At 40.9% G+C, this 23,820-nt stretch overlaps 1 protein-coding gene across 1 annotated transcript in view; it reads left to right on the forward strand.

Moving 5' to 3' along the window:
- Positions 1-23,820, forward strand: part of ACTA2 (actin alpha 2, smooth muscle) — a 49,533-nt gene that overhangs the window by 1,009 nt on the left and 24,704 nt on the right. The window lies entirely within an intron of this gene.

Here is a 23,820-nt window from a genome sequence, read left to right on the forward strand (position 1 = left end):
TGCGCGCGCACGGGGCGGGGTGGGGGGGTGACGGGGGTGTAGAGCCGGGAGTGGGGAAGAGCCAGGGTTTGTTGCACAAACGGGCATTCCCCGTTGGGGGCGTTTCCGCAGTCGTCTGGCATGCCTAGCTCAGGTGAGGATCTTGAGAGCGGGCTTGATGTCCTTTCTAAACTCTTCCGCAGTTTAAACTGGGAAGGCTGGGGAGGACTGGGGTCCAGAGCGCAGACATCCTGCCTCCGTGCAGCAGCCTCGGCTAACTGCTGGGATTCTCAGAAAAGACCCAGTCTTCCCTCAGCTCCACGTGTTGTGCTGGTGACCTGAGAGGCTCACAGGAGTCCCCGGACTAGTGTATGTAGTGAGAGTTACCGAACGAAGAGTTTCAGATATTGTGCTCTGGGGATTCCGAAGAGGGCGGACCCCTTACCTTTTATTTTTCAAGAGGAGTACAAAGCTAACTCCCAAGACAAATCACACAGCTCCAGCTGTGTTAGAAGTTCACAATTACTTCCCCTCCTTTGTTACTCATTATTTCCTGGCCAATTTTCTTTAAAAAAAAAAAAAAAAAAGCAGTACTTTAGTGCTTTGGTTAACAGCTCGAAGTCACTATTGTTTTGGAAAAGTTGGTCTGTCTGTTTAGCCAGTTCTGCAAGAATTTTACAGAAGAAAGTTTGTATAATGACATCATTCACGAACATGACTCTGAAAGTAGTTCCTAGGCTGGGCACCAGTGAAGCGGTATTTCCTTGGCGTCCTTCACGAAGCTTTCCACCCTCACTCTGGTGCTCTTCTTCCTTCCCAGTTGGCTGTATCCCATTAGGAACACTCTCCTTTCCCTCCCTTTGCCTGGCTCATTCCTCATCCATCAGGCTCCCTCTCTGTGGACATTTTCTTCTGGTAGCCTTTCTGGGCTCCCAAGTCTGGGTGAGGTCACCCTCCTAAATGCTTTCACTCACCTGGTGTTTTGCACTGCCCTCATGACCCCAGTCTTGTAGGTATGGATTTACCTGTCTCTGCTTCATCTCCCTGCAGATTGATAGTGCTGTGAAGAAGACCCTGGCTGGCCAGGCCCGTTCCTACAGTTCCCAGCCCAAAACAGACACAAAAAGAAGTGAATGGTGGGGGGCTGGAGCCAGGAAGTTGGGGGTGTGTGTGTGGGATGTGGAGAGACTGTGTATTATCTTTGCAACTTTTCTGTAAACCTAAAACTGTTCTGAAATTTAAAAGTTTATTGAAATTTTAAAAAAATCATAAAAGGAAGGAAGGGAAGAAAGGAGGGAGGAAGGGAAGGAGGAGCGAGAGAAAGAGAGAGAGACAGACAGAACAGTTGACAAAATCAGCATCTCATGAGAGTGAATCATGAGCCAGCAACTTTTACAAATGGTTCTTCCTTACTTAATATTTACCATTTTAACCCAGTGAGGTAGGTGATTATTAAACTTACTTTATAAATAAAGAATTGTAGCCAAAAAAGTTTAAGCAACATTGGCAATTTGGTTAGTTAATAAATAGCAGATCCAGGAATTAAACTTAGGTATTCTTGTTCCTGAGGCCCTGCTCTTTCTAACCCGCTCCGCCCCCCTCCACCCAATTACCCTCAAGTTCAATGAAATAGTTACAGATGCTTTGTGGGGGAGAAATGTGTTTCATGATCAAATGATTTTAGAAAATTCTGGGTTAATTTAAACAGGTCTCTTAATCCAAGACTTCTCAGAGCCTTCAATATGCTAATATACACTGTGACTGTCTAGGAGGGGGCTATGATATATACTGTTCCCCAGCCTTCTTTGTCTTCTTTATGGAGTCGTTTGAAGGACACCTTCTGAATGACCACCTTAGGAACGCTGGTGCTCTGGGAGAAACAGTTCAGACATCTCTAAGGGTTATTTTTATTTAACAATGCATTCCTACGGGCCTCCAAGCCTTCAAGGGCAAAGAAATACAATTTTAGTAACAGAATTTCCGGCACTCTACCAGATGTGGGAGATAATTTGGACAACCGTCCTGATTTTACTGAAACCACACCATATGAGTTAAAGCCTGTTCTTCTACTCTAAAGATATCCTTACCATTGAACATTTCATTCTGAATAACATTTAAACACACATCTGTCTATTTTAAAAAGCTGGGAGCAAGAAAACCTCCAATACCTTTTCACCACCAAGACTACTTTTATTTCTTCTCCACAAATGTTTTAAAAATTGTTGTCAAAAAAATTGCTCTTACTAAATAGCAACAAATTGATTTTAATAATCCCCACTTGCAGTGCACATTCATGATTGTTTACCCTACATCTTTCCCCCTTCTTCCTGGTAATAGCATCTCTAAGTTGCCTTTGTTCCTCTTCCCTCTTCTTAGCTATTTGATGTGGGTGGTTGTATTAGTCAGAATTCTCTAGAAAAACCCAATAGGATATATATAGACAGATATCAAGATCTATATAGCTAGATCTATCTATCTATCTATCTATCTATCTACCTATAGATAGATAGATAGACCTATGTATATATAGAGAGAAAGACGTAAGGCATTGTTTTATGTGATTATGTAGGCTGGCAAGTCCAAAATGTGCAGGGCAGGCTGGAAACCCAGGCAAGAATTGCAGTTCTCATCCAAAGGCCATCTGCTGGCAGAATTCCCTTTCTCTCAAGAGAGGTCAGTCCTTTTCTTAAGGCCTTCAATTGATTGGATGAGGCCTACCCACACTATGGAGGGCAACTGCTTTACTCAAAGTCTATTGATTTAAATATTAATCCCATTCAAGAAATACACCTAGAAACACCTCAGATAGTACCAACTGTTTGGGTACTGTGGCCTAGTCAAAGTGACACATAATCCTATGTGTCAACATAGGATTAACCATCACAGTGGCATTGACACCAATCCCAGGGCCTGTGTGTGTGTGTAGTGAGGGGAGAGGAGGACAGGGAATCCCACTTGGTTAAGGCAACCAGCATATCACATTCTGTTGTGAGCTTTCCTGGAAACAGTGGGACACAAACTCTTTTTTTTTTTCTCCACTGCATTTGAAGTGGGGATATTTGAAGTGCGGAACTGGTGAGGTCGTTCCTCCCAGAGCTGAAGACAGTCAACCCACGCTGAGAGAAAACCACACTGAGAGGCTGAGCCTAGCAGTGTCGCCTGAGTCCTGGATTGATTTAGTCCTGAAATCAAAACCTAGACTACCCACAGTTACCTGGCTCAGTACATTCTCAGTGTTTGCTTAAGCCAGATTCTTACAGCTAAAAGAATCTTAACTACTATGTCATCAGAGCTTATAATCAGTGTAAGAAATTCTCTGTTATCAAAATTAGTTGTTACAAATGGACTGTTGCAGTTTCAGGCTCAAGTAAGGATAAAGGCCTAAACAAGCCTGTAGAGATGGCCGAAGATCTAGGGACATCACTTCTACCAAAGAATTTTTCTATAGCTAGAGGGCACCAGATACCACATCAGCCAAGTGATGAATAAAATTGAATACTGTTTCCACCCATGAATAGAAATATATTTGAGTTCTTGGGAAATGGAAGAAAGAAGAGGGCATGTTTTGATTTGGATATGTAATCTGTGAACCTGATCATAGAGACATTTTCATCTCCCAAAGAACATCTTATTTCTCTCAGGGTTAAAGAAATGATGTATACAAAGCACTTAGCACACTCAATAAATACTACTTACTACTTTGGCACTGCTCTTCCTAAATGAGGTGCCGTCACAGGACAGGTTGCGAATTGGGGTCACAGTTCAGGTAGAAAGAAAGACAAGTTTAGTAGCTTACAACCACTTTCCTGTATTATTTCCTATATGAGTGTGTTCATGGTCCCAAAGGTACAGGAAAGGTACTTTTCCTTTTTCTCCAAGGAAAAGTGCTTGGAGCCTGGCTGACAGAAGCTGGAAAGCTTGGCCCCTGGGATGTGGAGCAAGTTACTCAATCTCCCAACGTCTTCCACCGTGAACACTGGTATATTAACCTACCTCTTGAGCAAGAACTTGAAAAAGACAATGGATTAGAGAGCATTTAGACTGTAGTGGCTAGGACGCAGAGAGCACCCTGAGCAGCAAGTAGGTGGAGAAAACAGCTTTCTGTAGGGCCTGATTTTGTAATCCAGTTGGGCACTCTTCCCCTGAGTGCCCTGAAAGCACAGATTTTCTGTGAATCCACGCACGAAAAGTGGGCCCACCCAAGGTGTTCAGAACCGACACACGAAAAGGTAGGGACCACTTTTCAAGAAGTGCTAATCTGAGGCAGATGAGATTTAAGGCTTATTATTATTTTTTTTTATATAAATTTATTTATTTATTTTTGGCTGTGTTGGGTCTTCGTTTCTGGGCGAGGGCTTTCTCTAGTTGTGGCAAGCGGGGGCCACTCTTCATCGCGGTGCGCGGGCCTCTCACTATCGCGGCCTCTCTTGTGGAGCACAGGCTCCAGACGTGCAGGCTCAGTAGTTGTGGCTCACGGGCCCAGTTGCTCCGAGGCATGTGAGATCTTCCCAGACCAGGGCTCGAACCCGTGTCCCCTGCATTGGCAGGCAGATTCTCAACCACTGTGCCACCAGGGAAGCCCCAAGGCTTATTTTAAGGCTATATTTCTTAAACCTCAGTCTACATTTTGCCATATCTGTGGTCTACTTGTACTTTCATTTAACTAATATATATTTTTAAGTCAACTTGCTTTGTTTCCTAAGTAATTTATTTTTAAAAACAAAGCATTACTTTGTAACTATAAATGGAAAATCAGCATTCCTTACCAAAGATAGAAGGTATCTATAAAAATAAATACACAACCATTGAAACAAAATATTTGCCTGCATACCACTAAAAATGTTTCCCAAACCACCCGTGGTAAGGGTACCACTACACTTCTGGAAAGGTTGACCTAAGACGTGAAAGTCTCTGCTTTAGCCTTCCTCTCTGCCTCCAAAATGACCGCCAGAGAAAAGACCAGCAAACCTGGGCCTCAGGCCCATCTCTAGGTAATGTCAACAGCAAGAGATGTCAGAGCAGCATGGGGTTAGGGACAGTCATTGCCTGTTAAGCCCCATCTAGTGCTGGAGAAGTGTGATTGGGGGCAACCCTCCACCAGGGCACAAACCTTTCCCTGTTAGAACAGGCTGAGTGACAGGTCAAGGGAGATGATGGATGGGGAAGAGGGGAGGGTTACAGCAAGTCCTGTAAAGCTAGAGAGAAAATGCAGAGTAAGGTATTAGAGGAGAGATGACAGGGGAACAGGAGGCTAATTTAGAGTACAGAGCACCTGGAGAGAAGGAAGAAGTAGATAGTTTTCTGCAGAAGATGGCCTTAGTCAACTAATACAGAAGAGTGAGGAGGATAGACCCGTGGATTTAAATCCTAGTTCAGTTACTTCACTAGCTGTGAGAAGCTTTGCATAATATTTAACCTCGTTCAGCCTCAATTTTCTCACCTGGCAAACCTAAGCGCTTTCAGTGATAATGATTTGTCTGGGAGTTGGTCTTGTATTTTGTAATATTATTTTAATTTTTGCAGTGTGCAAATGTCCTCTCAAGACTACACGGATCACCAGCACCTTTTCATAGGTAACAACTTATATGGCCTTGGCCCAAAGTTACCAACATTGGTGCCCTTTTATTTATGTGTACTGCTTTTCCTTCTTCACCAGGTTAGAGAGCGTAAACATTGCCTGCAGCCCCTCATCCTGGCTTCTCCACAGAGGAAACAGTATATTTTAAACTTTTTGGAAAAGAAATAAAAAGAAATCATTGGCTCAGGCTCCTCGTTCTCATGATCATCTATTGTTGGCTCTGATCAGGTCTCTCTCTTCATATGTGACTTGACCATTTAGACAGGTCCAAAGGTTTCCTGAAGAACTAAATGCAAATTGCATGCCCAGTTTGTGCTATGTCTGTGGTTCATTTGCTGGTTCAAGTCCACCAAATGGGTGTTGACAAAGAACAAAGATCTTAATAACTTGCTTTGTGATGTGCCTGAGTGATTATTATAAAGTTGTTCAAACCCATCATGAGAAATGCCCAAAAAGGGAGGGTGTCATGGATATATGATTTAAAATTGTTTTAAATTTCTAAGCATCCTCTCCTCCCAAATACACACCACCTTCTAGGAAGGATGGTTCTCTAGAAGACTCTCCCAAGTGTTGTAGTAGGTATGAGTCTGCTGTGTTTGGAGAGGCTGAGACTGAGCAAAGATACAAAGCAGGCATCGCCCACTCACCTGGCTTTGAAATCTTGGAATTTCCAAGTCATCCAAGGGGCTTTAAAATTTTTCTTCAAACTTATTTTTATTTAAACCATGAAAATATGCTGGGGAGAATTGTTTAAGGAGAAAGGAATGTGAAATCCAACAAAACTAAGGTATTATTCATAATAATATCCAATAATATTAATTAGATTTTTTTAACATCTTTATTGGAGTATAATTGCTTTACAATGGTGTGTTAGTTTCTGCTGTATAACAAAGTGAATCAGCTATACATAAACAGATGTTAATAGTAATGTCTAACGCTTAATAATAACTAATCTTAACACAGACATTTGTGCATTCTTTGCCTTCCTATTAACTCATCTAAGCCTCATAACTACCCCATGAAGTAGGTCCTGTTACCATCCCATTTCATAGATAAGAAACTTGTTGTAGCAACCTACCCAAAGTCGCATGGTTATGAGGTAGCCGAGGTGAAGTTCTGAAGTCCATGCCGAATCTACTCCCTCTTCAAACAAGTTAAATCAATGGCCTTAGGATCAAGACATAAACTCTCTAAGCAAGTATAGAACCTGATTGTTTTGTGGTTCTGTTGAACGCATGGTTTCCCGTTGATTAATGTCATACTTTTATCATTTTATTTTCTTCCATTTCAGGCTTTATTTCCTAAGACTTCATGAGCTAAGGGTACTCTTTATTGCACTGATCAATTCTATCAAGTAAGAAATTTTGCTGTCTTTATATCCATTCGCCCCTTCTAAGAATTCGCCCCGCTCTTGTCCATGTCAACTGGATTGAAATGAAGACTGTAATGATTAAGATTGTGTGGCCATAACTCCACACTCTAACTCAATGCTTTCCAAACCTTCATATGGAGATAAATCTCCTGGTGATTTTATTAAAATTCAGATTCTGATGCAGTAGGTCTGAAGAGAAGCATGAGATTCTGCATTTCTCACAAGCTCCCACAAGATGTAGATGGCACAGCTGGAGAGGACCCTTGGGTTGGCAAGGTAATCAGCTCACCGAAACCAGCCATCAGTCCAGTTGTCTGATCTCATACAGATACAAACAAGCTGACTCCACTTGTAACATTTTGACCAGCTGTATTATTATTTGAGGGTTTCTTTTTTTTTTTTTTTTTTTTTAAAGCACTTTTCTTTTTTATAGCTACTTTATTTATTTATTTTATTTTTTATTTTTGGCTGTGTTGGGTCTTCGGTTCATGCGAGGGCTTTCTCTAGTTGAGGCAAGTGGGGGCCACTCTTCATCGCGGTGCGGGGACCGCTCTTCATCGCGGTGCGCGGGCCTTTCACTATCGCGGCCCCTCCCGTTGCGGGGCACAGGCTCCAGACGCGCAGGCTCAGTAGTTGTGGCTCACGGGCCCAGCCGCTCCGTGGCATGTGGGATCTTCCCAGACCAGGGCTCGAACCCGTGTCCCCTGCATTAGCAGGCAGATTCTCAACCACTGCGCCACCAGGGAAGCCCCTGAGGGTTTCTTTTATGGTATTAGGTAGGGAATGTAGGGAAGTCAACAAACCAAATAATGTCATAATAAACATATTTTTATCCGGTTTCCATTTAGCTTATTCTTATGCTCCCTAGGCCAAATTTTCACTTAGCAGAAACAAGTCTGCCCTGACTACGTAAATAAATCCTTCCTATCAAGAGAAAGAAGGGAAAAAAGAAACTGAGTTCCTTTTCAAACACACTGAGCTTTTACTTCCGTGAACAGAAAGAAAACTGGCAAGAAGCCTGCTGACCCCCTCAGCCAATCAGAATAATATGACCATAAATGTCCATAAACTCCCCCCTCAGCGAATCTCTGCCTTCTTTATTTCTGTCATGGGGACATGTATCTTACAGTTCGGTGCCACATACTCTGCCTTTTATGTCTTACGTTCCCCTTCTCAAAAAAAAAAAAAAAGCAAAACCAAAAACCCCACGTTGGATCTCCCATGTAAAAACTTTTTTATGTTAAACTTAGTACACGTGCAGCTTTTGATTACCTTTTAATGATAATATCTAACACATTTAGAGCATTTAATATGAGCCAGGTACTATTCTAAGGGTTTTATAAATATCATGTCATTTAATGCTAATAAAAATCCCGAGAGATAGGTCTTTCTTATACCCATCATACAGGTGCAATAAAGTGAGGCCCCAAGTGGTTAAGGATCTTGCACTTGTCACATAGTGAGTAAGCTGTAGAGCTGGGATATGAGCCAAATAATTGCTTCTTACATTTAACAGGGTGCTGCCCTCTTCCTGAGCCAGCACGTACTAGCTAACTGAGCATTCGCTATGCATCAGACCCTTTTCCATATGTTATCTCATTTAATTCTACCCACATCTACGAGGAAAGACTTTTTTAAAAATTTTGATTTATTTACTTTTATTGTATTGGAGTATAGTTAATTTACAATGTTGTGTTAGTTTCAGGTGTGCAGCAAAGTGATTCAGTTATACATATACATATATTTATTCTTTTCTTATTCACATAAACAGGTACCTTGATCAAATTCTCAAGGCAAGTAAGGGACCCAGGTCTGTCTGACTCTAAAGCCTATGCTCTTTGCACAATATCTTGATATCTACCACCTTTTTAGTGAATGAGAGTTTGCCTCTTGCTTTTTTTTTTTTTTTTTAATATAGGGCCAATCGGAAACCTTTGCATACACCAGAGCACAGACTAGAACATATATTATCTGGTTCTGGGACTCTTTCTGAAAGGGTCTAAGATACCTTGCCTAAGTTTTTCCTACCCTATTCCCCACCTCACCTTTCTTACCTCTCTCACAGTTCCCTCTTCCTATGACCTCATGTCTCCCATCTCTGCCCATCTACCTCTTTGTGGCCTTATTAACAAAGTAGACATTGAATGGAATTGGAAAATGCCCCTCCCTTGCTTTCCCTTGGGGCTTCCCCACACCATGGGATTGCATCTCTTCATTTTGCTTTCTTTTCCTTAGATACTAGTCTAGCCCTCATGCAAAATAGAATTTCCTATCTTCTTTTCATGTTGTCAGTATAGCGAAAGTTCATAAACCACAATGATGAAGGATAAAGCATTGGCCAATTTTTTCAAAAAAAGCATTTCCTCTCTCAGCCCAATGATTGACACATTACTAACATTTATCAACAGTTTAACTGCACTAGAAAGTGCTTTATGCACAATCTCATTTGATCCTAATATCTTACTATTTAAGATTATCCTCATTTTACAGGTTAAGAACCTTAGGCGTGGTGAATTTAAGTAACTTGCCTGAGTATCGCACGCCAGTATTTGTTAGAGCTGGGTTGGAACACCAGTCTTACCCCTCTGTCAACTGACCCCACTCCCTCTTTGCTTCATCCCATTGTGACCTTTCCAAATGTAGAACTTTCTCAGTTCTATTTTTAACATATTTATTGGAGTATAATTGCTTCACAGTGTTGTGTTAATTTCTGCTGTATAACAAAATGAATCAGCTATATGCATACGTATATCCCCATATCCCCTCCCTCTTGCGTCTCCCTCCCACCCTCCTTATCCCACCCCTCCAGGTGGTCGCAAAGCACTGAGCTGATCTCCCTGTGCTATGCAGCTGCTTCCCACTAGCTATCTATTTTACATTTGGTAGCGTATATATGTCAATGCTACTCTCTCACTTCGTCCCAGCTTACCCTTCCCCCTCCCCGTGTCCTCAAGTCCGTTCTCTACGTCTGCGTCTTTATTCCTGTCCTGCCCCTAGGTTCATCAGAACCATTTTTTTTTAGATTCCATATTTATGTGTTAGCATACAGTATTTGTTTTTCTCTTTCTGACTTACTTCACTCTGTATGACAGACTCTAGGTCCATCCACCTCACTACAAGTAATTCAATTTCATTTCTTTTTATGGCTGAGTAATATTCCATTGTATATATGTGCCACATCTTTATCCATTCATCTGTTGATGGACACTTAGGTTGCTTCCTTGTCCTGGTTATTGTAAATAGAGCTGCAATGAACATTGTAGTACATGACTCTTTTTGAATTATGGTTTTCTCAGGGTATATGCCCAGTAGGGGGATTGCTGGGTCATATGGTAGTTCTATTTTTAGTTTTTTAAGGAACCTCCATACTGTTCTCCATAGTGGCTATACCAATTTATATTCCCACCAACAGTGCAAGAGGGTTCTTCTCAGTACTTTTGAAGACTGAGTGAGACTGAGTTTCATATCTGGAGTCTGTGAAAATAATCTCCTTTTAAAACTTTACACTTCAGATAAATCCATATCAACTTGAAACTGAACTACCCCACTCTTACTTATCTTTGCCTTATAAATGGACTTGATTTTATTTGGCACCAGACACATTGCTAATCACAAAACAAGTTGCTTGAGAGAAGGGCATCCTTTTCTACTGTCTTTGTTTTTTTTTTTTTTTAACATCTTTATTGGAGTATAATTGCTTTACAATGGTGTGTTAGTTTCTGCTTTATAACAAAGTGAATCAGTTATACATATACATATGTTCCCATATCTCTTCCCTCTTGCATCTCCCTCCCTCCCACCCTCCCTATCCCACCCCTCTAGGTGGTCACAAACCACCGAGCTGATCTCCCTGTGCTGTGCGGCTGCTTCCCACTAGCTATCTATTTTACATTTGGTAGTGTATATATGTCCATGCCACTCTCTCACTTTGTCACAGCTTACCCTTCCCCCTCTCCATATCCTCAAGTCCATTCTCTAGTAGGTCTGTGTCTTTATTCCCATCTTACCCCTAGGTTCTTCATGACCTTTTTTTTTTTTTCTTAGATTCCATATATATATGTTAGCATATGGTATTTGTTTTTCTCTTTCTGACTTACTTCACTCTGTATGACAGACTCTAACTCCATCCACCTCACTACAAATATCTCAATTTCGTTTCTTTTTATGGCTGAGTAATATTCCATTGTATATATGTGCCACATCTTCTTTATCCGTTCATCCGATGATGGACACTTAGGTTGCTTCCATGTCCTGGCTATTGTAAATAGAGATGCAATGAACATTTTGGTACATGACTCTTTTTGAATTATGGTTTTCTCAGGGTATATGCACAGTAGTGGGATTGCTGGGTCGTATGGTACTGTCTTTGAACAGAGGCTTTGAGCTGAAGTCTGGATCCCAACAATCTTCTTAATTAAGTGAATATCAATGAGTATCTAGTTTGTGGCATGGACTGTACTAGGCCCTGGGAATAGCAATGAGCCAGACCAGTGTGGTCCCTGCCTTCATGGATTTTACAGAGTGATTATAATAGTCAGCCCTGGCCTCCCCTGGCCTGAGAAACACTCATCCCCTTTGGTTCACCAGACACCACTGTTCTGGTCCTCCCCCTACCCTGCCGTCTTCACACTGGTTATGCTTGGCCTCCTGTTGCTTATATGAATGCTCTCCTCAGCCCTCTGTTCCCCTCACTTTCTCAAAGATGCCCTAAAGCTTTGACCATCACCTCTTTCTAGACGACTTTCAAATCTCTACCTCATGCTCTGATTTAGGTTTACGTTCCTTCTCATTTTCCAGTCGTCACCTCAAACTCTTCATGTGCCTAAAACTGAGCTCTTCAATTTTCATCTAAACCATAAAGGTGAGGAAATTGGAGGCAGTGAACAAAATGAAACATAAGATAAAATTTCAAGTAGGAATAAGCCCTCTTTAGTCTGTGGGCCCATCTGGATGTCTTCAGAACCCACAGACTTTGCAACTCTGCTTTGCTGCTTCTGTCTGTCAATCTCCATAATTAGATTCGAAGCTCCTTAAAAGTAGGAAGTGTAACTTTTACTATTCCGTATTGTCAGGGTCTACCCCCAAAGTCTCCCAAGCACTTCCTACTGTATGAGGAGGTGTGTGATGAGGACACAGACACTGGAAATGGCTTTTGCGGTTTCTGCATGGCGTCACCTGGCATTTGATTGTAGATGCAGGACCAGATGGCTAGCAAATTATAAGGGCAAGCCCCTTTAACCTCTTCTGATTGAATGAGGTTTTAATTTTGTCCTGATTTTTTTTTTTTAATTTGTAAGTAAATGTATTTTATTTTATTTTATTTATTTATGTTTTTAATTTTATTTATTTATTTGTTTATTTTTGGCTGTGTTGGGTCTTCGTTTCTGTGAGAGGGCTTTCTCTAGTTGTGGCGACTGGGGACCACTCTTCATCGCGGTGCGCGGGCCTCTCACTATCGCGGCCTCTCTTGTTGCGGAGCACAGGCTCCAGACACGCAGGCTCAGTAGTTGTGGCTCACGGGCCCAGTTGCTCCGCAGCATGTGGGATCTTCCCAGACCAAGGCTCGAACCCATGTCCCCTGCATTGGCAGGCAGATTCTCAACCACTGCGCCACCAGGGAAGACTTTGTCCTGATTTTTGACAGAAAGATCAAAATAATTACATCCATGCTGTCCTTCCCCAAAACTCAGGGTTTGCAGACATGTTAAGATAAACAACAATGGCATCATCAACAATAGAAAAGCAGAGAGACAGAGAGGGAAAGAGAGGGATGCCTCAGCTTGAGACCATTATGTTCTCTTTCCCATTCTTTGCTAGGCTTATGACTACTACACTAACCAGAGTTTAATATCATCTCAAGATGAGGAGCCTACATTTTAAGGGTTCATGACAATTACTTGGCCAGACTTTCCTCCCTCCTGAAAGCTGGCATCTTCTCCTCATGAACATCTCTCTTTGAAGTCAGCAGGAATCTGGTCTGTGATGAATCACAAGGCCTGGCTTCCTTAGGAGCCAAGGCTGCCAAACCTCTCTGCTGCAGAGCCTGGAAGCTCACTGACCCCATTTTTTTCTTCCCTTTATCTCAGCTTTCACCTCCCCCCTCTCTGTCGCCCACCCCAACACACACACCAGTGCAGCCCATTAGAACTGGCTTAATAGCAGCTAAAGAATCTATAATTTGAATTGTGCTCGTTTTTCTCTGTTTTCCAGTGTTTCAGACATTGGACCGTGTTCCTAAACATAAAATAGCATGTTTTTTTTTCCCACCAGTGCCCGTTTTTTTGACGCACATTTTATTCTTCTCCTTTCTCTGCTTCTGGTCATCCTATTTTTCCTGCAGTAAACAGAAGAGACAGAAGGACAACTGGCTTAGTATGATGTACATCAGGACAAGGAAAATGCTGTGTCCTCAGGTCTGCTCTGGGAGAGTGTCGGGTGCCGGCATCCTCTTAGGACTGAAACTTTTGTCTGTACAGACCACATTTTCCCATACTGACTGCTTTCAAAGGCTCACTTGTATCAAAGGGCCTTTCTCTACTGTTGTCTTATGGAAGATGGTAGAATTCTGGGTATATACAGTGGGGTGGCCAAGTGAAAACAGATTTGCTTTATTAAACAGGGTGAGGGAGAAGGGGAACTTTCTAGGTTACTCTGACTATCAACCACGGTTTGGCTTTCACTTGGTTATAATTCTGAAGGTATATGGAGAAAACTTATTTTCTTTCAATTCTATAGCCAAATAGTTCACATTGCTACATGACCCTTTCATGTCCCTCAATGAGGAAGTAATAACAAGCCAGCCTGTTCCCACCCAGAAGTGAAACTGAAGACCAATTCACTTCTGGGCTTTAATTCTAAAACTATGTATTGCATTTTGGGCAAGTCTCTACCTTTGCAGCGGCAGGAGAAAGGGAAGACTTAGGATGTAGAGATGGACAGGACATGGGTCCTGTCTCCTAGAAGAACAGAGGCAGCCAGTATAATCTATGGGCTCATAACATGGATTCTGGAAGTCAAATTCTGACTCCACAAACATTAAGTAGGTGGTCATGGAACAGTTACTTAGTTTTTCTGAGCTTTTAGTTTGGTCTGTTAAAAGAAGATGTTAACAACAGAAAGTACTTTATATGCTTGTTATGAAGGTAGAGGTAATTCATGGAAAGGATGTTGCACAGAATCTGACACATAGTCATTTCTTGATGAATATTAGTTCCTATTAGTGTTATTATTAGTATAAGAAAGGCAAAATTGCTAAGAGATTCAAGAGGACAAAGGGTTGCTTCTATAATAGCTTCAGGTACCATGGAAGGATTTATGGAGAAGCTGCTGCCAGGAGTGCCACAATTTACTGTGTGTTCATGGGAGAGAAGATCTACTTTAATAAAATCCCCTTCCCAGGGTGGTCCCCAGATACCCTGGGACTTCTAGGTTCCCTGGCAGTAGGGTAAGCTGGAGCTTTAGTGCAAATGGACCGGGCCTGACTGATGACTAGCTCTCAGCACAAGCCTGACAGCTTTCATTTCTTCCTTCCTTTGTGGTTGGTACCAATAGAACAGAGTCTTTTCTCTCTCCTTGCACTAGCTGACAGGTCAGATGAGGTGTGCACAAGCTCTCCCAGTGTCCACAGAAAACAGGCTCGTGCAGATGTGTAGAGTTCCAAGTGTATTGACAGTTATGTTTTCTCAGCTTCACCTATTTATGTGAAAGTGTGAGTCAAGACTCTTTTTAGCTTTTTAGTAATTCAGTCCACAAAAGTGTTAATTCATTCAATGCCAAAGATGTCGGGAATAAGTTTTTCCTTTGGGATCCGGAGGAGAACATTTTGCTGCTTATTCAAAGGAATCTAGAGGGCATAGGAAAAACTCCCTAAACCAGAGTCAAGCATCTCAATGTAAACCTCTTCTACAAACATGGTATTGATTTAAGCCTCTAAGAGGGTCTAATAACGTTTGACAAAAGAAATAATTATTTAATTTTCAAACCTCAATTCTACCCAAGCGCCTGGACATTTACATTTTGCTTTATTTAATGAAACATTTTCAAGGAATTCTGTTCAACATTTTCTTTCTATCATAATTTCTTAATTATGGATATACATTTTAAAATGCCAAGAGAACACAATTGTATTCATTTAAAATTACAATCAGTCTCAAAGTATCAAAGTATCAAAGATACTTGATACAATTTCAATTTTCTTAAATTTACCAAGGCTTGATTTCTGACCCAAGATATGATCTATCCTGGAGAATGTTCCATGAGCACTTGAGAAGAAAGTGTATTCTGTTGTTTTTGGATGGAATGTCCTATAAATATCAATTAAGTCTATCTTTTCTAATGTGTCACTTAAAGCTTGTGTTTCCTTATTTATTTTCATTTTGGGTGATCTTTCCATTGGTGAAAGTGGGGTGTTAAAGTCCCCTACTATTATTGTGTTACTGTCAATTTCCCCTTTTATGGCTGTTACCGTTTGCCTTATGTATTGAGGTGCTCCTATGTTGGGTGCATAAATATTTACAATTGTTATATCTTCTTCTTGGATTGATCCCTTGATCATTATGTAGTGTCCTCTTTGTCTCTTGTAATAGTCTTTATGTTAAAGTATATTTTGTCTGATATGAGAATTGCTACTCCAGCTTTCTTTTGATTTCCATTTGCATGGAATATGTTTTTCCATCCCCTCACTTTCAGTCTGTATGTGTCCCTAGGTCTGAAGTGGGTCTCTTGTAGACAGCATATATATGGGTCTTGTTTCTGTATCCATTCAGCAAGTCTATGTCTTTTGGTTGGAGCCTGCCTTCTCCAGCTTAGGTGTTCTGGAAAACCCTTTCCTGTCCCAATCCACAGTTGTCTGAGAAGAGCTTAAAAATCAGACTCCATCACTCAGGAATATGTCTACTATTTGTCCCTTTTATGGATAAGAGTAAGCGAAGACAAAGTTTGTCATTACATTTTGTTGTGTTTTGGTGGTAAAATCCCAGTGTCAGACACAAATTCAGACATATCTCTTTGTCAGATTTTTGGATTCATAAATACCAAGTGGAAAATTCTAAAGCTGTGCAAAGTGTCTAATTTCGGGACTCTCCAAATGCAATATTAATATTCTGGTATGATGTCCTTCTTCCCACCCCCTAGTACTCACTGCTAGGGCTGAGTTGTTTTTAGCTAGAACTAGCTCTATTCAGATGGTCCCCGCATTCCTAACTGAATGCCCTCTCTTAGGAGCAGGAGCCTGAGCTCCAAGGAAACCTTGGGATAAAAGTGGGGATGGAAGTCAGAGAACACTCAGCAATTTGCTGCATTCAAAAGGGAACTCAAAGGAGAGGACAGTCAGGTCAACAAGACTTTGCTGGGATTTCAGAGTGTTTCTGGAGAGTGGAATAGGATGTGGAGATTGGAGTGATGCTTCTTGGAGAAATAGATCTACTTGAATGGAGTGGTGACTGCCTGTGAGTGGAGAAAGAGCTGGTAAGCTGCAAGCTTTACTTTTTTACATAAAAGTAAAAATTTTTCTTAAGCATCATATCCTGCATTTTAACATTAAATGTATGGAATTTATGGATTCCTTGAATATTGAAAACACTGTTCTATCACTAGAAATGCATTTAAATTCATCTTTCTTTAGTTATTAGTGTGGTCTGCTATCAGCATATTCTGCATAAAGTGCCTATTTCCTGAAGGATTAGAGGCATTCATTCATCATCAAAGTCCAGGCAGAGTTGATCATTTACCAACATTCACGTGAGAGACGTTTACTGAGCACCTGCTATGCCCTTGGCACTTAATAGACACTGGAGATACCGTGGTAAACAGTCAGGGTCCCTGCCCTAGCCTAGTGAGAAAGGTGGGTATAATGAAAGAATCACACACTATCACAAATACTGATAAGTATTATGAGGGGAAGGTTGAGTGCTCTTAAAGTACATACTGAGATCTAGTTGGGAGGGAGTGTGGTGTTCAGGAAAGGCTTACAAAAAGTTGGTCATCTCAGAGATCTGAAAAATCTGAGTGGGAGTAAACCAGCCAGAAAAGGATAATGAGAGATGAAACCGAAGTATCCGAAAGTTTCCTTTGCACAATAAGACAATACGCCATTCTGGGTGGGTTGTTTCCTTTCAAATAGAGACATCAAAGTCATATAGAGGCAGAGTGACAGCTCAGGTTACAACATGGGTTTAGGCATAGTTGATGCCCCAAACATAGCAGAATGTGGAAATATTTGTTTCTTACAAAGCAGTTTTTTTTTTTAAAAAAAAGATGGAATATTGACACTAAAGTCAAGAAAGTTTTTCGGGAGATGAGAGAAGTGACAGGGCAAACAGGGCATTGGAAAAAGCTATTTTAATTTTATGGAAATAATGTGTCCCAATTTCCCCCACTCCCATCACTTAGGATTATACTTGTTGGTTCAACCATCAGGATCCTACTTTTAAATTGTCTTGAGTACCATTCAATGTGAGGGAAAAGATCCTAATGCAATGTAGATAATAATTTTCCAAACCCCTAAACCTTTATGTTTTCTGGGATGTTTCTTCTTATTCAGAAGGATCTTCTACCCAGACACATTTTCCATCTTTATGTAGTCTGGGAAAAAAATAAAATAATGTAGTGTTTTACCACCAAATGCCAAACCCATATAAAGTTCTGATGGACAGAAACTTTTCCTTCTGTATGTCTGGGAAATCTTCCATCCACATCCACTTTCCAAGAAAAAGACTTTAAAAGGGGTGAATGAGGTATAGGGATCTGTAGAATTTCCACAACACATACACATTTCATTACTAGAAAAGAGGACAGAAATTCCTAAATCAGCAGTTGCCTGAAACATTTTTAGCAGAGCCTCATTCCAGGCCAGCCAGTGAGAATTAAGCAGGAAAAGACTTTCTGTGACTCAGAAGCTGCCTTCCCTTATAAAGTCAAGGTTCTCCCGAGTGGTATTTTGACTACTTTTGGAGGAGGGGTTGCCTGCATCCAGTTCTCTGAAGAAGCCAGAATTTTTTGTTCCTCTCTACCAAAAAAGTACTCCATCAACAAATATGTGCACAAGATATAGACCCTGCCTGCATTCTTTCAGGTCAGCGGAGTGGCTCTGTTACCACCATCCACAGCTGGATTTTGGGTAAAGTCTTCGTTGTCATGGGTTCAGGAAAACAAACATGTTGTATTGCTCTATTATGAATTTTAAACCCAAGGTGACCAAAGACCCTGCCTGAAGTCTTCCTGGGTTCCTGTGCCTGTGAGGAATCACCTATATTACATATAAGAAAATTACTGCAAAATAAAGAATTTCATTAATGCATAGATGTGACCATTATGGAAACATAATTAAATATTGTGATTAGTCAGATAGTCTGGATAAATGAGAGTTGCTAAATCTAACATATCTGAGTTACAAGTTTTCAAAGACTTACATATAGATTTACTATACAACATGCAAGCTGTCCACAAATCATTATATATACAACCCTACTGAACTGAATACTTTATTTCTGAAGAACTGTCAGGGCCATGCCACCCCTTCAGGTCACAACTGAAAAATCTCAGTTATTGTTATATGTTACACCAAAAAAATAAAAACAGTTGTTATTTGGACACTACAGTTTGAACTCTGGATAAAATATAAGATTGCAGTATGATGATAATACCAACAAAATCTTGAGATTCATTTTAAAAACTCAAATTTATATTTATTTCTAGTAAGGTCCCAAGTTAGGGGATGGGGGAAGACTTGTCAACCATCTTCCTATTTTTTGATTTAGTGATGATTGAAATGGGTTCAGAGTATAACCTTTAAAAATTGTGAATCACTATGTTGCACACCTGTAACTTACATAACATTGTACATCAACTATACTTCAATAAAAGAAAAAGAATAAATGCATAAGGTAATCAGATATATCACCAGAAAAGTAAAATAAACTGGATTCAGGGATGTGAAGCTTCATGGCTTCTGGACTGGCTGAAGTATTCACAGAGATTCAGCTGTTTTTTTTTTTTTATTGGCCTTTACAAGACATAGCCTATGATAAGAAAATTATGAAACAATTTGTTCTACTTTATACATTTATCTTTAATCTTTGAAAGTTTAAGAAACAAGGGTTCTTAGGCTTATTTTTGTTTGTGTTTGAAGGTTGCTAAGATGTGCTGCATTTGCAGTTTGGGTTCAGGGAATGTGGATTGTGATCAAATACATGTAAGCATGGAACAGTGCTGAGGAACATTCTACTGAAAGTAACCAGAATTCAGTATTCCACTGCATTCTCCTGTCAGTACTCACAACAATTTGATGGAGTAGACGTTACAATATTCCTGTTTTACAGATGAGAAAACTGAGGAGCTGGGATGCTGGATAATTTGCCCAGTGACTCAAATTAGGTTGTGTTTGAGTCACAACTGACTGGTGTTTGAATCCAACTTAATTCCGAAGCCCATATGCTTTCTCCTACTTTATGAAGCTTTTCATCACATACAGTGAGAGTCTCGGCCTGTTCCAACTATCTCAAATTCCAATCAGGTTTTAAAGAAGTGGGAGTTCCTCAGCCTGAAATTACCCTATAGGGTCTCAATTTTGTTGGAAAAGGAAGTGAATGCCTTGAATTCCAAATTGTAGCATTTAGACTTCTTGAAGCATCCGAAGATATCTCATGGGGCCCTTCGTGTTCCCTTTCTTTTCTAGGGGCTAAAAGTGTGTCTGATGCTAGAGAGAGAGTGTTGTGTAAGCTCCCGGCCGATCTCGGCACACAGCCTGCCCTCCCTCAGCGCCGATCAGGCCACGTTTGCTCTCTATGGAATCGTCTCACTCAAACCTCAGGATCATCTAAGAGAATCCTAAGTTTCCAAGGCTTCCCATGGCACTCTGGACAACAAACATTTAAGCATCTCCCAACACCTGATATTCAGCTGAATTAATCCTCCTTTAGGTGACAGCTTGCCCTGGATTGGCACTTTATAGTTTTCAAGACACTCGAGTAGTTTTATGTCTTTCTGTAAATTCTACCAGCTCAGGAACCCGGTGCAGTGGTTGAGCCAGTGTCGTTGTCATTTTGCAAATGAGGAGACTGGGGTGCAAGTCACACACAGCCAGTGGATAATAAGGTACCAGCTCTTGGGGCAGAATTTCAGCCACTGTATCTGGGTCACACTTTCCTTCTGTGAAAACTATCAACCTCTTTGGCCTATTACCTCATAGATGCCATCAGGCCAGTTTATACTGTATATTTTCAGATTTAATATTTCAATCAGAGATAAGTGGAAGTAAAAAGGACATTAAAATATATAGGCCCACACACTTATAGTTATGGATGACAAAACCAAGGCCACAGGGGTTAGTGAACTGTTCAAAGCCACACGGACAATTAGTGACAGAGCCTAAAATAGAACAAAGCCTTCTAATCTCGCCTAGTTGCTTTCCCCTGTCTCTGTGTCTGCTCTCTGAAGACATGTGCCTGGGACCTGTAATCTAACTAGAGATGATAATGATAATAATGACCCCACCTACACAATTTTCCTACACTTTTGATAGTTCTATGTCACATTATCTCCCTACACTCTGCTCCAGTGCTTCTGGGTTGCTCTTGTTTAAATGCACATCTTCAAACCCCACCCCAAAGAATCTGTTTCAGGTGAACCCCAGGAATGTTCATTTTGAGAAACTAACGAGTAATTCCAATGTCTAAGGTTCTATACACTTAGGCCATGCTTTAAGAAACTCTGTTCCAACTCACTATTTTCAAGGACTGGGATGGGAAATGCATTGGTTAACTACATTTAAGCCTTACTTTTTGTAAGGCTGTCCCAGAGACCAGTTATAATGGTGATCAATAATCGGGTGGCAGCAAGTCAACCCAAACCAGTGGTGTATCATAAAATAGAGACTCCTCCAATGAGTTCGCTATTCCTTTAGTAAAAAGCTCCTCTGCTCAGCAATCCTGGGAAAATCTGCCCCTTGCAGCAGAAGTGCAAAGAGAAGCCCAATGGCCACCCTTGGCTGCTTTGCCGAGTAACCTGACCTCCCAAACTGTGGTCCAGCCTGCTTGGCGGAGGGTTCTGTTCTGGGCACTGGTTTTCAGCAGTGGGTGTACACTGATGCAGCTAGTGTGCCTGACCTCCTAAGGCTGTGATACTAGACAGCCACACTGTTTAAGGACAAGAGGGCAACGCTAGAATGTTGTAATAACCCTGAAATGTGCTAAAGAAAGCCTAGAGCCAGAGTACTTCCTTATCGTATGCATCTTATCTGTTCTTTTCTTAAAATACGTTAGGAAAACTTTCTGAAAATAACAATGTTATTTTCAATGTCTGAGATGGTCATTGCAGCTCTTTTAAGGTTTGGGGGAAATAGGAAGTTGCTTAACTGCATTCCTGAGTTCCCAGTCTGTGTGGAAGGGCTCTGTGCCCTCAGGGAATAACCAACACACGGGCTGCCTGTAAAAGTTGGCAACCTAATGGTGAGCGCAGGGCACACATGAGAAAATGTAGAGGCTTATAACAAAGAAATGTAATGAGGGAATCACTGGAGTGATAGAACATTCTCCACGGGGAAAAATTAATCTAAGAAGCTTTATTTGAGCAGGCTTTTGAAATAAGGCAGGAACCTCATTTAGCAGAATAAGAAGTAGGAAGGTATCTCAGGCTCTGGAAATTGGATGCATGAGGGCTCCGAGGCAGAATGGTCTAAATTTGAAGGAAAGAGGAAAGTCAGGACATTAAAAATGTTTGTAAAGCTTGAAGTGGAAATTGCAAGGGGGCAGCAAATGGGAGGCGTGGAAGGAAGCTTCCTTTGAATGTTCTTGCTCTCCTGATAGTTGAATTCTTACAGCAACATAGAAGGAAAGAGGCCTATTGGTACAAGATATGTAGATACTGTAAGTATATATGAAATATTCTTAATTGAGACCACCTCCTTCGCTGGATTTGTTGCCCTTTTGCCTGCTATTCTGTGTATCATGTAAAGTATTGTTTTAAACAAACCCTTGAGAGCAATTCACACTTCTGCTCCTCCCCTTTTAAAATTAATAATCTATTGAAATACTGTAGGATGGAGTCCCAGGGAGCACTGGAATTGTGATTGGACTGGTGGTTATTATTTTGTACCTCAGTTTACGAACTGAAGTCCCCCAGAAAGGATGGCCTTAGCCTCCTTAAATTTTTTCTTAATGTGAATTAATTGCCATCATTTAAAAATCAGGGGATTGTCCATAAAAATTGCAATTTGCCTTCTCTTAAAAACTGGAAAACCAAGCAACTCTGAACTAGCATATCAACAACAGACGAGAGTTGAATGGGGGAGGACCCCTTTACAGGATACCTGGGTTCCCTGTTCATCAAAGTTATCACTTGACCTTTTCAGTCATTTTTGCCTCTCCAGGCATTTAGATTTGCAAAACTTGCTGTAGATTTTGGGACATAGATGACCGACACATGACAAAAATGTCATATATAAGATTGTGCACACCTAAAAAAATTAGGAAGTAGAAAGGTCAATCAATGCAGAAGTTGTTCTGTTGTTAATTCTGTTGTTAATATCTTCTGGAGCATCACCAGCAAAGCCTAGTGTCAAAGCTTGTGATTTTTATTGAATGGTAATGCCTAGTACTTTCTCACTGAGATTTAGCAAACACTGTCTAAAGATAAAGGCAAAGAGGATATGGAAGAGAATGTCAGAACTAGAAGAAAACCGAGAGGCAAAAGAGCTCAAACTTTCATTTCAGAAATAAATTCTTGAGATTCGGCGATGCAGAGATCTTGTCCCCAGTCACAGTAGCTTCTTGGTGGCAGATTCAGAACGGTGGAATTCCCATATCAGAGGTCTTTCTTTTGCACTGTGGCTACTCCCGGCTTGCCTGCACTAAGTTTTCTTCTGAAGTGTGTAAATCAGCCAAATTGGGAAAGGATCACACTATAATAGTTGCATGTTGCATATTTGTAACAGGAGTTATTATTATTAGTATTGATCTTTCTCATTTTTTAAGGAACAGATGTGGGCAATATCATTCATCCAAGAAACTTAGTATGGTGTCACTCATACCGCAGCGAAAGACTGGAGAGCCAAACAGTAAATGGGTACTTTAAAATCTCTTCAAATTTTCCACATAGTACAGGAATCCATTCTACAATAGCCCTGAAACCATCTTGCTTCCAATTAATTAATTCAATGGACACGGTGTTCTCTACCCCATAAGACAATTTGTCCTCCACGTTATTGGGTTGTTAGAAATTTTAACCTAAGTTTCTAGGTAAGGGGTAATGAAATCTGTTTTCTCGTAGATGTGACCCATAGTTGCTAGTTATATTTTCTCAAGAAACATGAAGACACCCACTCTCCTCCCTGATATCACTTCAGGCCGCTAGGCAAACCTCACGTCTCCCCAAGATCCTTTCTTTTGACTAAGCCTTCTTGGGTACTCAGAGCCATTCCTGTGTATGGCCAGGCTTCTGGGCCACTCACAATCCTCACCATCATAAGGATTCTCACCGGCCATTTCCTTGATTATTAACATGTAACACTTTGTCAATCAATGCCTTGAGAAACCAACAGGTTGAGTCTCTTAACTGCAGTTTGCTAAAGCCAAACTGGGATCCATGTTGCCTAGATTTTCTGTGGTTTATAAACAGCAATAATAATAGACTTTCCCCTTGGTGTAGCAGTTTGTTACTAGTTCAAGGCTTCTGTTAAGGACAAATGAGTCTCTGAATTACCTTTTACACCATAAACTCTCTCAACAGTTCATGTGCCCAAACTCTTGCTATTGGTTTCATCTTCAGCTTGCCTTCCCTGTATCGTTTTTCTGAAGTCAGCGACTTTCATAAAGGTACTTCCCACGTAGGAGCATGGTTGCTTGTCACCTGTTGTATGTGTACTACGTCCTTCAGATAACTTTGGGAATGATTCCTT

The sequence above is a fragment of the Balaenoptera musculus genome, chromosome 16 (genome assembly GCF_009873245.2).
Source record: "Balaenoptera musculus isolate JJ_BM4_2016_0621 chromosome 16, mBalMus1.pri.v3, whole genome shotgun sequence".
Classification (NCBI taxonomy): Eukaryota; Metazoa; Chordata; class Mammalia; order Artiodactyla; family Balaenopteridae; genus Balaenoptera; species Balaenoptera musculus.